The sequence below is a fragment of the Eutrigla gurnardus genome (genome assembly GCF_963514095.1).
Source record: "Eutrigla gurnardus genome assembly, chromosome: 11".
In the NCBI taxonomy this organism is placed as follows: Eukaryota; Metazoa; Chordata; class Actinopteri; order Perciformes; family Triglidae; genus Eutrigla; species Eutrigla gurnardus.
Window position 1 is genome coordinate 24,321,840 of NC_139925.1, and position 13,284 is coordinate 24,335,123.

Consider the following 13,284-nt stretch of genomic DNA (forward strand, 5'->3'; position numbering starts at 1 on the left):
ACAGCAAAACTCTCCAACCTGCCCCCCCCCCCTCCCCCTCCCCCACTGTCCACCACCACCCTTTCAATAACATCTCTATCTCTTTTTTTAATGTTGCCACTGCCTCGCCAGTCCCGACGCACCAATAATTGTGTGTTTTCAACCTCTGCCGCCTTCGGCTAATTTAACCACAGATTGAAATGAAATGACCCCCCTCTCACCGCCACCACCACCACGCCCCACTACCTCCACCACACACACACACACACACACACACACACACACACACACACTGCGCCGGGTGTCAATCGGGAGTCTGAATGGACTGTGTTTCCACGACAGACACAAAGCTGATTCCAAAGCTAATAGTCATTGTTTGAAGTGACACCGCTGCCCTGGCATTTGCTTAACCTTCTGTCTTATACGCAAGGCAGAGTCAATGCAATCCCTGCTTAATTAATATCTTCCCCTCTCTTTCCACTCCTTCTCCTCCCTCCACATCCCTTTCATCCCTGTATAACCACACAGAGAAAATGAGGGACAGATAGTGTCATTGATACATTTTAGGGCTAAACAGATGTTTATGTAAATGTGCCTCTTTTCTGTCTTAACAGGTCAACAACCATTTGTAAGTGACTCTTGATGAATATGGAACATTTTCATAGATAACAGCTTATGCAGTCATCATCAGACAGCAAGCTGTTGGTCTGAAAAGTGGAGCCAAGGTGGAAATGCCTTGCAACTCTGGAAACAAAAATAAGCCAGATATATGAGAAAACAACGCCTACGTCTGATAAGGTCATGCTGTCAATCACGAGTTTCAAGTCTTATTCAATGTAGAATGAGGCCCATTTCATAAAATATCGTCCCATTTAAAGTAAAATAGATGATAAAGCAGGTGTGCTTTAGGGCGTGGCTACCTTGTGATTGGTCCATGCCCATGTTACTGTCTTGTTTAACCTTTTAACGGTGTATTTTTTAGTTCATTTAAGTTAACTGTACAATGTTGATTGCCTCAAAATACCTTGCGTTCTGTTGTACTACTGTGTCCATTTCTTATGGGGCTGATGACACCACCACCCCCCTCTGGCCTGTCTTCCTGGCTCCCCCTTGGTGTAGCATTATTGTTGTACCTCCTCAATCTCTAGGTGATAGCTGTCTGCTGACATTGGGACACTAAGATAGTCATTGTTTCTTAGTTAGCTGAGACATTGGGTTCCAAAGCACCCAATGATCCCGCATCCTCCTGCATATAGCGGACCTTGTTGTTGGGTGAAAAAATCGATACATCATAGAATCTCAATATTTTGCAGGGCAATATTGTATCGATACACAGAAGTATGGATCTCTTATAATATAAATTATTATTACAACAAATACTAAATTAAAACTCAGGAAAACAAAGATGGACTGTATAACTAACACACCATATCATGTTTTAATATCTAAGAAAAAACTATTTCAAATAGAAAACTGCTCCCGAACCCAAATAGTACAACTGATTTCTAATTTGATGACAATGTTGCATTCCTCAAAATAACACAGCCAAGACAGGCATGTAAGTAGGAAGTGAAAAGCCAGCAGAAACGTTCCTGGAGGCGAGGGCTAGTTCTGTGCCTCAGAGTCGATGTAGAGGCAGCCCCAGTTCCTCCTCCTACATGTCAACGTGTCCTTGAGTGAAGCACTGAAACCCAAGTTGTTCCCTTTATAGCAGCTCCTAAAACACATGAAGTCAAATGCTGACACAAATTGAATGTATGTATGTGATGATTCATGTAACATTACGTTTGTTTTTGTTGTTTTTTGCAAGTGTACATTCAGATATTAAAACTGACTGACTCACCAGCAGTCACACGTGTTGGCCAATCAACTAAGGTGTGAATCTTAAGGATTGTATCCTTTAAAGCCTAACAGAGAAATAAGAAATAACAAAGATCATAGCTGTGGCTGAGCTTTATGGAATTTAACATACACGTGCACCACATATACAAACCAGGAGCTTACAATGTCTCGAGTCATTTCACTAGGCCTCTATGTAAAATCCACTTTTCACACTCCTAAATAAGAATCAATGCCTAGTTAAGACTGAAGCCCTGCCAATAAGCCGAGTATAAAGCAGGAGGTAAACAATACCTCCACCGCTCTCTGCCTCTCCAACAAACACTGTGAGTCCTAATCCCTCTGCTCTGGAGCCATATTCATTTTTTTGATTCCGCTGTGAGGCTTGATGAAGGCTCCATCAGACCAAAGGGCAACCCAATGAACCCGTCAGTGGGTGAGAGTGCAACAGCGACAACGTGGCTAATCAAAGAGGGGAATAGCTGACTTGAAACAGCGTCATAAACAAACACATTACATGCTTTATTGTTACACTGAAATTAAATTACTCATTTACATCCATTGTAATATGAATATGATTATATTAGGGAATGTGACACTGTTGCACTAATCCTTCAACCCTTGGAGGTGATATTTATACGGGTATACTGCATCTTGTCCCGATTCGAGGGATCATTATGCAACAATTCTATAATGCTGTTGTGATTAGAGTTTGACAGAAATGGGCGCTACCCATATTCATACTGCTGATTTAGTTTAAAAAAAAAAAAATGTGCTGAATGTAATGTGCAATTTGAACTTTTGCATGCACTTTGTTCTTCTTAACTTTTGCCATGAGAGTAAACAACTAAAACTGTATTTAGCTCTTCACACGTCTGTCTTTAGGTCCACTTAAGTATTCTCATAATATACTCAAGTATAGATCCCTCCTTCTGAACTGTTAGTCCCTCTCCCCACATCCCCTCCCTTTTAAAGGCAATAGTGGGCCTTTATCATTTTCCGCATCACAGGAAGGAGGAGTGGGGGATTTGAAAGTCTTGCTTTCAATGTAGGGGGACACCATATTGTTAAGGATTTAATTCTATACTTTGCCGTGTATTCTGTTGGCAAGAGAACAGAAACAAAATAACAAACACAATAATCCAAAAATCCTAACCCCTGATACAAATTAAAGGCTAAAATTAGAAAATGAAACTGCAAAATAGTTGCAGAATGGAAATGTCAATGTTTGATGTCACGCACACAACAGTGTACCGACTGTACTGCTGTGTGTTGGACTCATCTGGACTGAGAGGTCAGCTGTTGGCTTTTCCTACTGTGTGTCTCTCTCTCCTTGTCTCTCTCTGGGTGTCCGATGAAGTGGTCAACAGTTGACAGGTACTGCCATGGCTGACAGGCCAAACAGCATGAGTGTATTTGTTTTGTGCGTGTGTGTGTATGTGTGTGTGTGAGAGAGAGAGAGAGAGAGAGGGAGAGAGAGACGCTGCTTGAGGGCACACCGGCCCTGTGCTACAGAGCATGGCAGGGACAAAGCCACAGGGACACAGAGTCAATGACATCTCTCTCTCTCTCTCTCTCTCTCTCTCTCTCTCTCTCTCTCTCTCACACACACACACACAATCTCTCTGCCTCTCTCTCTCACCCCCACAATAAAGAGAAAGTATCTGAACTCTTTGTTGGTTCTTGTAATGGAATGGGCCATTGCGGATGTGATCGCAGCGTAACATAAGGCAGAGGGGGATAACAGTCTCATGATGTGAGGACTGAGCTAATAACTCACTGGGTGGGCCTGACACTCAGGGCATGGAGAACTCTCAAGGACCACTCAGCTGTGCAAGGTGAGGGTCATGTGAGTGGCGGAGGCAGTTTGAGGCAGCGGTGGACTACTTTTAGGTAGTTATGATAGGTTACATACGCGGACTGTGTCAAGAGAAGAGTGAGACTTTATTAAGCTGCAGAGGTGGATTGAGTTAAATGCTATCGAGCAACTAATTCTCACTCCCAACACAATGTGTGGTCAGTGGCCCTGAGCTTCAAACTGAAACTGTGTCTTCCAAGTTGGGCTGGGTATCGCTTGAAAAATTCCGATAGCGTTTCTGATACCTTGAATTCAATACCAATACGCAACAATAATTTTCTGCTACTTTTTGTATGAAAACCTCATTATTATTATTATACAAACTGTTTCTAGAAATAATAACAGTTAATTGATCTACTAAAACAGTTTATTATGTAAACATTCTGAATCCATGAAATGACAGTTTATTATAACAGTCTGAAATTGTGAATGAAAGGTATTAGTTATGTCATCAAAAAATCAATTCCTGGATCTGCAAGCAAGCCTCTTTACTAAAGTGCGGTCACACATCTTTTTTTTCCGTTTCCACTTTGCCCTATTCTCTGTCGGGAAACGCAGTCTGGGAATGAGCTACGTTGCTGGTGTTGTGATAGGAACTTTGGTATAAGAATCTAAACTAGCTTCCTACTACTAGTGTAACAGACTGTTCTGTCTTTGCGTGTGTGGTAGGTATGTCCCTGCAGAGTTGCCGTAGGGCTGCCGTAGTGCGTAGTGTTTGTTTTGGTTTACACACAAGAGACCGAGTAGAGTGTGGAGCTGTTGCGGTTCACTGCATCCATGTCTGAGTGGTTTATTATTCTGTTACATAAACCAGTCAAGTGAACCAAAGACGTCTGTTACACTAGTTTGCGCGAGCTTCAAAGCTACACTCTATGCTGCTAAGATTAGCTAGTTTAGCCAGACACACTAGTTAGCTAACAGCAACAGTGGAGCGAAGGTAAGCAAGTTGAAAATTACAAAAGCGGAAACTTGGCAAACAACAAGCAATGGTTGCAATGATATAGATAAAGTAGCTGCAGTTTTCTTGCTGCTGTCAGAAAAAGCTGCCACGGCCGTTGCCTCAGTGTCTTGTCGAAGACTGTGCAGTTGCCTTAAATTCACAGCATGCAGGATTAAAGGCTTCATCATGTTTGACGTGTTCAATGACTTGCATTTAATTATGTTAACCCATTGGTTGCACTTCGTTTGTAGGAACTGAAATTGGAAAACATTTTCTCAAAGTGTTTCAATACCCTTTAGGACCGACGTTATACGGTCGGCGCTTGATGGTTTCCTGATACCCACCTAGTCCCAAGTCAGCGTCCACCCTTCCCGGTCTGGTCTACAGAGGCTTTTCTGTTCCCATCGCCTAGCAACCACGTGTGTTGACAAGAAAGAACATAATGTTATATGATTAAAATCGAGCCACAGATCATATTTTATTCTTTTTATTTTACACTATGATGGAGGGTGTGGTTCATGATATAATTTGAGAATATATTTCTGCAGCATCTCCTACTGCTGATCCGCTTGCAGTTGCCATGTTGATTAAAATCCAATCGTCAATGGTGCACAATGAATCATGGGATACATTGGGACATGAGGCATCAGTTGAATGCTTTGAAAAAGAAGGCCGCATTCCTGGGCTGCATTTGAAGGAGTCTTTGAAATGGGACGGCCCTGTGACACATTCGGTCTTCAATTTCAGCCTCCAAAGCATGCGGCCACTGGATTGGGACACAGTACAGTAGTAGTATTATTAACAATAGTAGTAGTATTAACAGTAGTAGTATTATTAACAGTAGTAGTAGTATTAACAGTAGTAGTAATAGTAACAGTAGTATTATTATTAACAGTAGTAGTAAAATTAGTAGTGTTATAAACAGTAGTAGTAATATTAACAGTAGTAGTATTAGTAGTAGTATTAACAGTAGTAGTATTATTAACAGTAGTAGTATTATTATTAACAGTAGTAGAAATAGTAACAGTAGTAGTAATATTAACAGGAGTAGCAGTATTAACAGTAGTAGTAGTAGTATAAACAGGAGTAGTAATATTAACCATAAGATAGATCCATCTCCAACATGTCCCTGTAAAAAAATAAAAAAATAAAGTGCGATTTTGAGAAACTTTTTAAAACCTACATTAGGCTGGTCTTCATTTCATGTGGATTTAGTCACTGTGTTGAAGACTAAACCCTAAATAATGTAAGAGCTCAGCAAAGCAATGTCCTACAAAATAAAAAATAATAAATAGAAAAGAGACAAAATCATCAATAATAATAATCATCATAAAAATGTTTGATTATAAACATGTAAAAAGAAGAAATGGGACTAATTGTATTTAGCTCCATCATACAGTACATACAACCCCCTACACACATTTACACACACGTATGCATAACAATTATAATGTAAAACATCATAATGAGATAAACAAATGCACATAAATGAATGAAGAAAATCATTTGAAAAATTCAAGTGGGAGTGTGTGTGTGTATGGGGGAGGGGGGGGGGGCAAATAAAATATAACAGAAGTGGGTAGTACATGTCTATATACAATGTTAATTTCTTTATTGAAGCAGCTGGAAAGACAACAACCGTCCTACACAGGTCACATGACCCTTGCCTGTGAAACCGCCCCCTCCGACCACAGTGTTATGTCCATTCATCCCGTCAACATAAGTGATAATGGAACGTTCCCTTGGCTGAGGCTGACTGGCTGAAACAGCGGATCCTCAGGCTTGACCAAGGGAATGTGCATGTGTGTGTGTGTGTGTGTGTGTGTGTGTGTGTGCGTGTGTGCATGTGTGTGCGTGTGTGCATGTGCATGTGCTGCTCCTCGTGTTGGTATCTAAATTAAATTGTCTTTATCTCCTCCAGAAAAAAAATGAAGAGGGAGGATTGGAAGTGCTGGGGAGTGGGTGTGAAATTAATTTGTTAGATCAAAAAATATTAAATTTTTCTGCACATCAAACAAACTTTGTCTTCACACAGGGTGTACTGAGGCGGGCCAGCCTTTTTTTCTTCTTCCTCTTTCTCTTTCTTCATCTGCTTCCTCTTTTTTTCTTTAATTAAAAAAAGCATTCTATTATTACAGCAGATGAAAAGGAAACATCTATTCAAATAGTACAGTCATACCGGACTACCACTAATCTTTTGGTAATTATTTTTTAATTGAATCTTTTGAGCACAAAAGCCCTGAGCAGATGCTTGCATTACCGCAGTCCCACATCGAGCGCGACGCCGTGTATACGAGATGATGCCTGCCTCGCCATGAGCGAACAGCAGGACAACACGGGAATGAAAAAGGAAGTTGCAAAAGAGAGGAAAAAAATGAAGGAGGGATAGAATTGGATTGAAACGAGGGGGAAAGTTATGTATAGATCAACAGCTCAGCAGCTTTTTAGGTGTTCTAAGCATACAGTGTGTTTGCACGTACACACACATTAGAATCATTCTGCTGATACACACACTTGGATGCAAAGTGAAAGGTCAAGCAGCTTGGATCTTAACTGCGCCTTCTTACCTCCACCACTTCTCCTCGCAATCCCTCTTTCGTCTGGACGCCTCTAAACTTCTTCAGCATCTGCAGAGTGCTGATTACAAGCACATAATGATCGGTCTTAAGGGAACGGAGCGGAGTGCTTTACAAAAAAAAAAAGCTCCAAAAAGATGAACTCAGTCTAAACTTTCCAGCGGTTTGCCTCCCAGAAAGGACCTTAAAAACACCTTATTACCACAGATCTCCCCATTTCACTGACATTTGATATGCTTCCACGTCTGAGTGAGGGATCCTGGATGATGTGTGTGTAAAGTTCTCCCTGTTAGAAGTGCTTAAAAGACATGTAGAGGGAGATGCAAAGAGGGGCTTAAGGAGCAGGCAAATAGGAGCGGCTCCGGGAAGGAGACATCTTTAGCTCGGCTGTATGCAACAGCATATTGGCTCTTAATCATGTCGAGTACCCGTCAGAGCTCACCAAAGCCGGCTAAATCACATTACTCAGGCATTGTGCATGGATGTGTGAGTGGAAGGAGTGTGTGACCGCACGTTTGTGTGTGTGTGAGTGTGTGTTTGTTCAGCTTTAAACTGGCATTCTCTCTACTGGCCATCAGGGGGCGACTCCTCTGGTTGCAACAATAAGTGTGATTGTTAAGAAGTCTATAAGAAAATGCTTGTCGCTACCATGGCGATGGCCGGGTTGGGCACTTTACTACCCTTTAACCCTTTCACTCTGTATTTTCAGTCATGAAAGTTAATTATAACATTTGGTCACCGAAACAATGTCTTGTTCAGCCTAGTCCTCAACCAATGGGGTGATGACAAGATGTTACTTATTATTATTTAATTGTTTCATTAAGTATGTAGGTATCGATACATATTCCAGACCCTTTTACCAGACTCCCCTTCTGACATGAGTTGGAGGGAGTGTTTCCAACCGACTGATAGAGCCGACGTTCGTTTAAATAGCCAGCGAGCTACAGCTGATAACATCTGACTAGTTATCATTGACGGCCGTTCAAAAGAAAAGCAGAAATCTGCTTGGGTCTACCTTTTGTCTGAAGCAACAAGGACCAACCCTGAGAATGAGGGGATCAACAACGCCATAAATAACCTTGGGATAAGTCACCTGTCCTCCCGCGGGCGACAGCTCGTCAAGGAAAATGAATGGGTTGTCACTGCCGTCTTTGTGCCCATGGCTGAGGGCACTGAAGCTGGCACCATTGCACTTGCACATAAATGGAATATCTTCCCTTTTTTGAATGCCCCTCCCCACCTCCGCCACTGCAGCCGACACACATACACACAGCCGGGTTCACAAACACTCTTTGAAAGCGTGCATCCACTTAAGCAAAAAAAATGAACGACACTCAGAAGCGAGGAGGGGCGTCAATGGTGCACATGGGAATGATGTAGGAGCGCACAAACATATGCACACACACACACACACACACACACACACACACACACACACACACACACACACAAACCCACTCATTCACAGCTCACACACCTTTCAATCTCTCCATCTGTCTTCCTCTCTCCCCCCGTATCTCCATTTGTCTCTCTCTCTGGACTCCAGGTGAGATGCTTTGGATTTCATCCCCGCAGCATTTTATTCTCATTCGACATAATATTTACCCACAGTTCAATAGGCTTCACAAGCACTGCGAGGGGAACAGTGTGTGTGTGTGCGTGTGTGGCTCTTTGTGCTTCTCATGCCGTGTGGATGAAATCGACTGCTTTGAGCTACGTGCACATTGTTTATCAAATTATAAATACCTCTATAACTCAACAATTATGTTACCAGAAGAAATGAATTCAAACATGTTGTGAAATTAGTGGGCATGTGTTTTCTTGTAATAACAAGGGCATCGGTGTGGGTTGTGTGTTTGTGGTGTGGGGTGTGTCCTTACCAACACACAGCCATGACTGAATCCCCCCCCCCCACCCTACAATTAGTCACCCTCCTCCATCCAATACCAGTAGTTGTACGTGTGAATACATGGGACAAATCACGTCATGTATTGATTCAGTAAGTTTGTTTTTTTTCTCTTATGAAGCTGATCCAGAGACAAACCCAGAGAGTCAGACAGACAGTGTGTCTGTGAGACGGTCTGACTGCAATAATGTAATTCACAGCAGACTATAGGACAGGTAGGTGTTTCCTTCAAATATTCAGGCTTTATTCTTATGAAATTACGACTTCATTATTGGAAAATGACTTTTTTCCCCCTGAAGTAGTACTATATTCTCATTAAATTACGACTTTAATATCGTAATATTAAGTTTTTCTCTAAATGTTACGACTTCTCAGAGAACTCCTTATATGGCGCATGTTTCCAATGCACTGAAAGTTTTGAACCCGAGCAGAAATTTTGCCAGAAAACATCAACTATTAAAGTCAAGGGATTTAAACATGAATTCAAATGAATGAATGATTCAATAAGGCACATTTAAAAGGTTACTTCCCCAAAACAAAAAACACAGAAGAGGAAATCACGCCTAGGTGAGTGCTGACGGACAGAGATGGTATTAAATGAGAAAAGTTGATCTACAGCAGAATGTGAAAGAAGAGCCTTATTATTGCATTATACTCCATTATATTTGAAATATCATAAACTGTGAATTTTGTGTTTTTATAATAAAGTTAATTCTTCCATAGATTGGTGCAAATGCATTCACCAGAATGCAGGAAATTAAGTGTTTGATGCTCAATATTTCCCTTCATATGTGTTCCCTCCAATGTTGAAACAAAAACCACATCCATCAACCAATGACTATAATATAAATAAACAGGGACATGAAGTGTGGAATGATTGATAAATAAAGATGGAAGAGCTGTATATGACTGTGCAAAAAAAGAAGAGATAAAAAATAAAAATAGTAAAAGTAATAAAGTGGTGACTTCAGCAGGGAGTGCTAAGTCAAGTAAACACAAAGTAAATAGAAAAAAGCACTCGCAACAAACAAAAAGCTAGGATACGATGTCAAGATGAAACATAATCTTGTGTTTAGGAGGGAACACTTGTGATGGTGAACGCATCACAATATCAGACAGCTTCAAAAGGAGAGCTTCTTTTTAAACATATTAAAGAACAGATATTCCAAAAGAGAAATCTGAGGGTGTTTTTTTATTAATGTTTTAGTTGCTGACACAAGGAGGAAGCAACTTCACAGAAGGGTGTGGCTACGAAGGGCTTCACTGCTGGTGGAGATAGTTTCATTCCTCAGAGGGGACATGGACTTGCATCTCTACGGATGTAGGAGTACAACACAAGGAGAAGGAAACAATAAGCAACGTATTGTCTTGTATACCAAAGACCAAAACAATACATTAAGTTGACTAAGCCTAAACTCCCTAAACTAAACTATTCACCCCTACTGCTTTGTGTTTAAGCTGGAGCTGAATACCATGTAAAAATATAAATACCATAGAAATAAAACTATGTATACAGTAAAGAAATGTATACAGCTAAATCTACAAACAAGCACAAGGAAAGGATGCATCATCATTTAAAGACAGTTCCAACAGAACTCAACACACACACACACACACACACACACACACACACACACACATATGTGTATATAATGATATACCGGTATACGTATATATACTGTATAATAATCACCAGAGCTCCTAAAATAATTGTGATCACATTGTCACGATACAGAAGTCATGATACGATCTTATTACAATTTTAAATATTTTGTTACTATTGTTTGTAATGTACAGTGATATATTGCCATTTATTCTTTTATTCTTTCAACTGCACTTTGCCAACATATATTCTAAGATTTAAGTTTTCACTTGGTTCATCTCACAACATTTATTTGTATTGTAGCACCAAAAATCACCCTCAGAACCATCTAGTAGAATTAAGGAAAAGCATTTACTTTGTATTGATATGTATAGTATCATACACACAGAATCCCGACACCTGTAATATACACACGGACAGAAATCCTTTGTTTTCAGATCAGACAAAGCTGAACTAAACTTCACTTGGTGTGTGTCTGTGTGTATATATGTATGTGCGGAATAGCTGCTTTGTCAGTGAACAAGCTGACGTGTTGAAAATATAGAAGTCCAGCACTATTCAGCAAATTCACATCTAAAAAAAAAAAAAAAAAGTCACAGGCTCCTTTCATATAGAGAACGGCTTCACAATTCATTTCAATTTCCTGCAGGGCCTGAGTGACTTCAGAGAGCGAGTAATCTGACGAAGAACTCCATTTAGCCTCACACTTACATCTTAACCCCCAAACTGGATATTTCACAAACATGGCTCTATTGCATGTGAAGAACGCTGCCTGTCGACTTTATTTAATTTGAGAAAGGCCTGGGCGTAACGTATTACAACCCCTCCCTCTTTGACATGAAAAACCCTCGCCTCAAGTGGCACTACACACAAGTAACAGGACTACTTACATCACAGAATGGACTCTAAATGCAAACAGGCATAACTAGGGACAGCCAAATCATCATTCTTTGTTATTCATCTGGGAGAGGGTTTGGAGCCCTTTTTTCTTCAGATTTCACACTGCGTAGTATTGTGCTTGGATAAAAAAATGAAGCGGAGAAATGAGGAGAAAAGGACAGAGTGAGAAAGAAAAATCAATAGTGAGGACATAGCTGGGGGGTTTCCATATTACATTTTGCATAGACGTCGGCTGTAATTTGCCTTTGATCTTGGTCCCAAGATGACTCACTGAAGCCATCTTCCACAGCCAATTGGGGTTGGAGGGGTGGAGGGGAAGGGCAGTGGATGGGGGGGATGGAAGGAGTGGGAGGAGGGCTGAAGATGGAGAGAGGAGAGGGGGGGGGGGGGGGGGGGGGGGGGGGGGATGTAGACCGCAGAGCCTGGATGCCAGGCCAGGCCTTCGTCTCTGGTTCATACATTCTGCTGAGGTGTCTTTTTTACTGCAGTCTGGCTGTAACAGACTCTGCTGGCTGCACACATGAGTCCAGTACGTCCACATTCCCCAGACGGGCTTAAATGATGCTTTCCTTTCATGTTGTCGGATCAATATATCGGTTGTAATGTACTGGATCTCAGAATTTTAAAAGGTGGGAAATCAACAAAAAGTCTGCTAATTAATTACCTGGTATTCACGGTGAAATTAGATGGTAATAAAATACCAAATAACTTATAGCAGTTACCAAGTTATTACCTAGTAAGTACATGGAAACATACTAGGAAAGCAGATACAATATGTGTATTAACAAAGTAGAGAGAAAGATGTAAGTACTAATTATATCTAGCAAGTACTTGTACTAGGAAACTAGATGCTCATACAATATACGTATTAAATAGGTTATTACTCTAAAGTTATGTTGATACTTTCCGAGTAACTACATTCAGTTATCATCTAGTTTCTTAGTAAATAGGTAATTAGTGGACTGTAAAATAAAGGTTTACCAATAAAACCTAGAAAAATGTTGACTTCTGTAAAAATGTTGAATTGGTGTTTTAAAAACAGCCTTTTTTTTTTGCTGCCCTGTATGGTGTTTAGGGGTGTTACCTGTGCTAATAATAAACAACTACATGCTTCCAGTTTATGATCAAGTGGGATTCATCATTCAGCAATCATTTAGCACTGGGCTAAAGTTTTCTTGTCTCCATGCATCTCTGCTCAGCTTTACTAACTGTTGTCTGGTTGGTTTCTGCCCAACAGAGCTGGATGTAGACAGGAAACAGGACACGTGTCACAAAGAGGCATGAACCCACCAACTCAGACATATAGTGAATGTGTTGTATACAGGTCCAATTGGAATATTGTCTTGGTGTGCATGTTAACATGAGCGTGGAAGGTGGATACACATTAATAACCCGATTGGCTGGATACAATCTTGTTACAAAAAAAATAAATAAATAAAAATCACATTTGACATACTGATTGAGAGTTTTGTATAATCACAGTCTGAAAAACAACTCATTATGTGGACTTTAAAGGACAGCTTTGTTTTGAAGTGTACTGGAGTGGGAAAAACTACAGCAAAGTATCTCTAAACTTAACTGAACAACATTTGACTAATTTGACTGATGCACTTTTAACTAGCGGTGACCGCACACACACACACACACACACACACACACACACACACACACACACACACACAC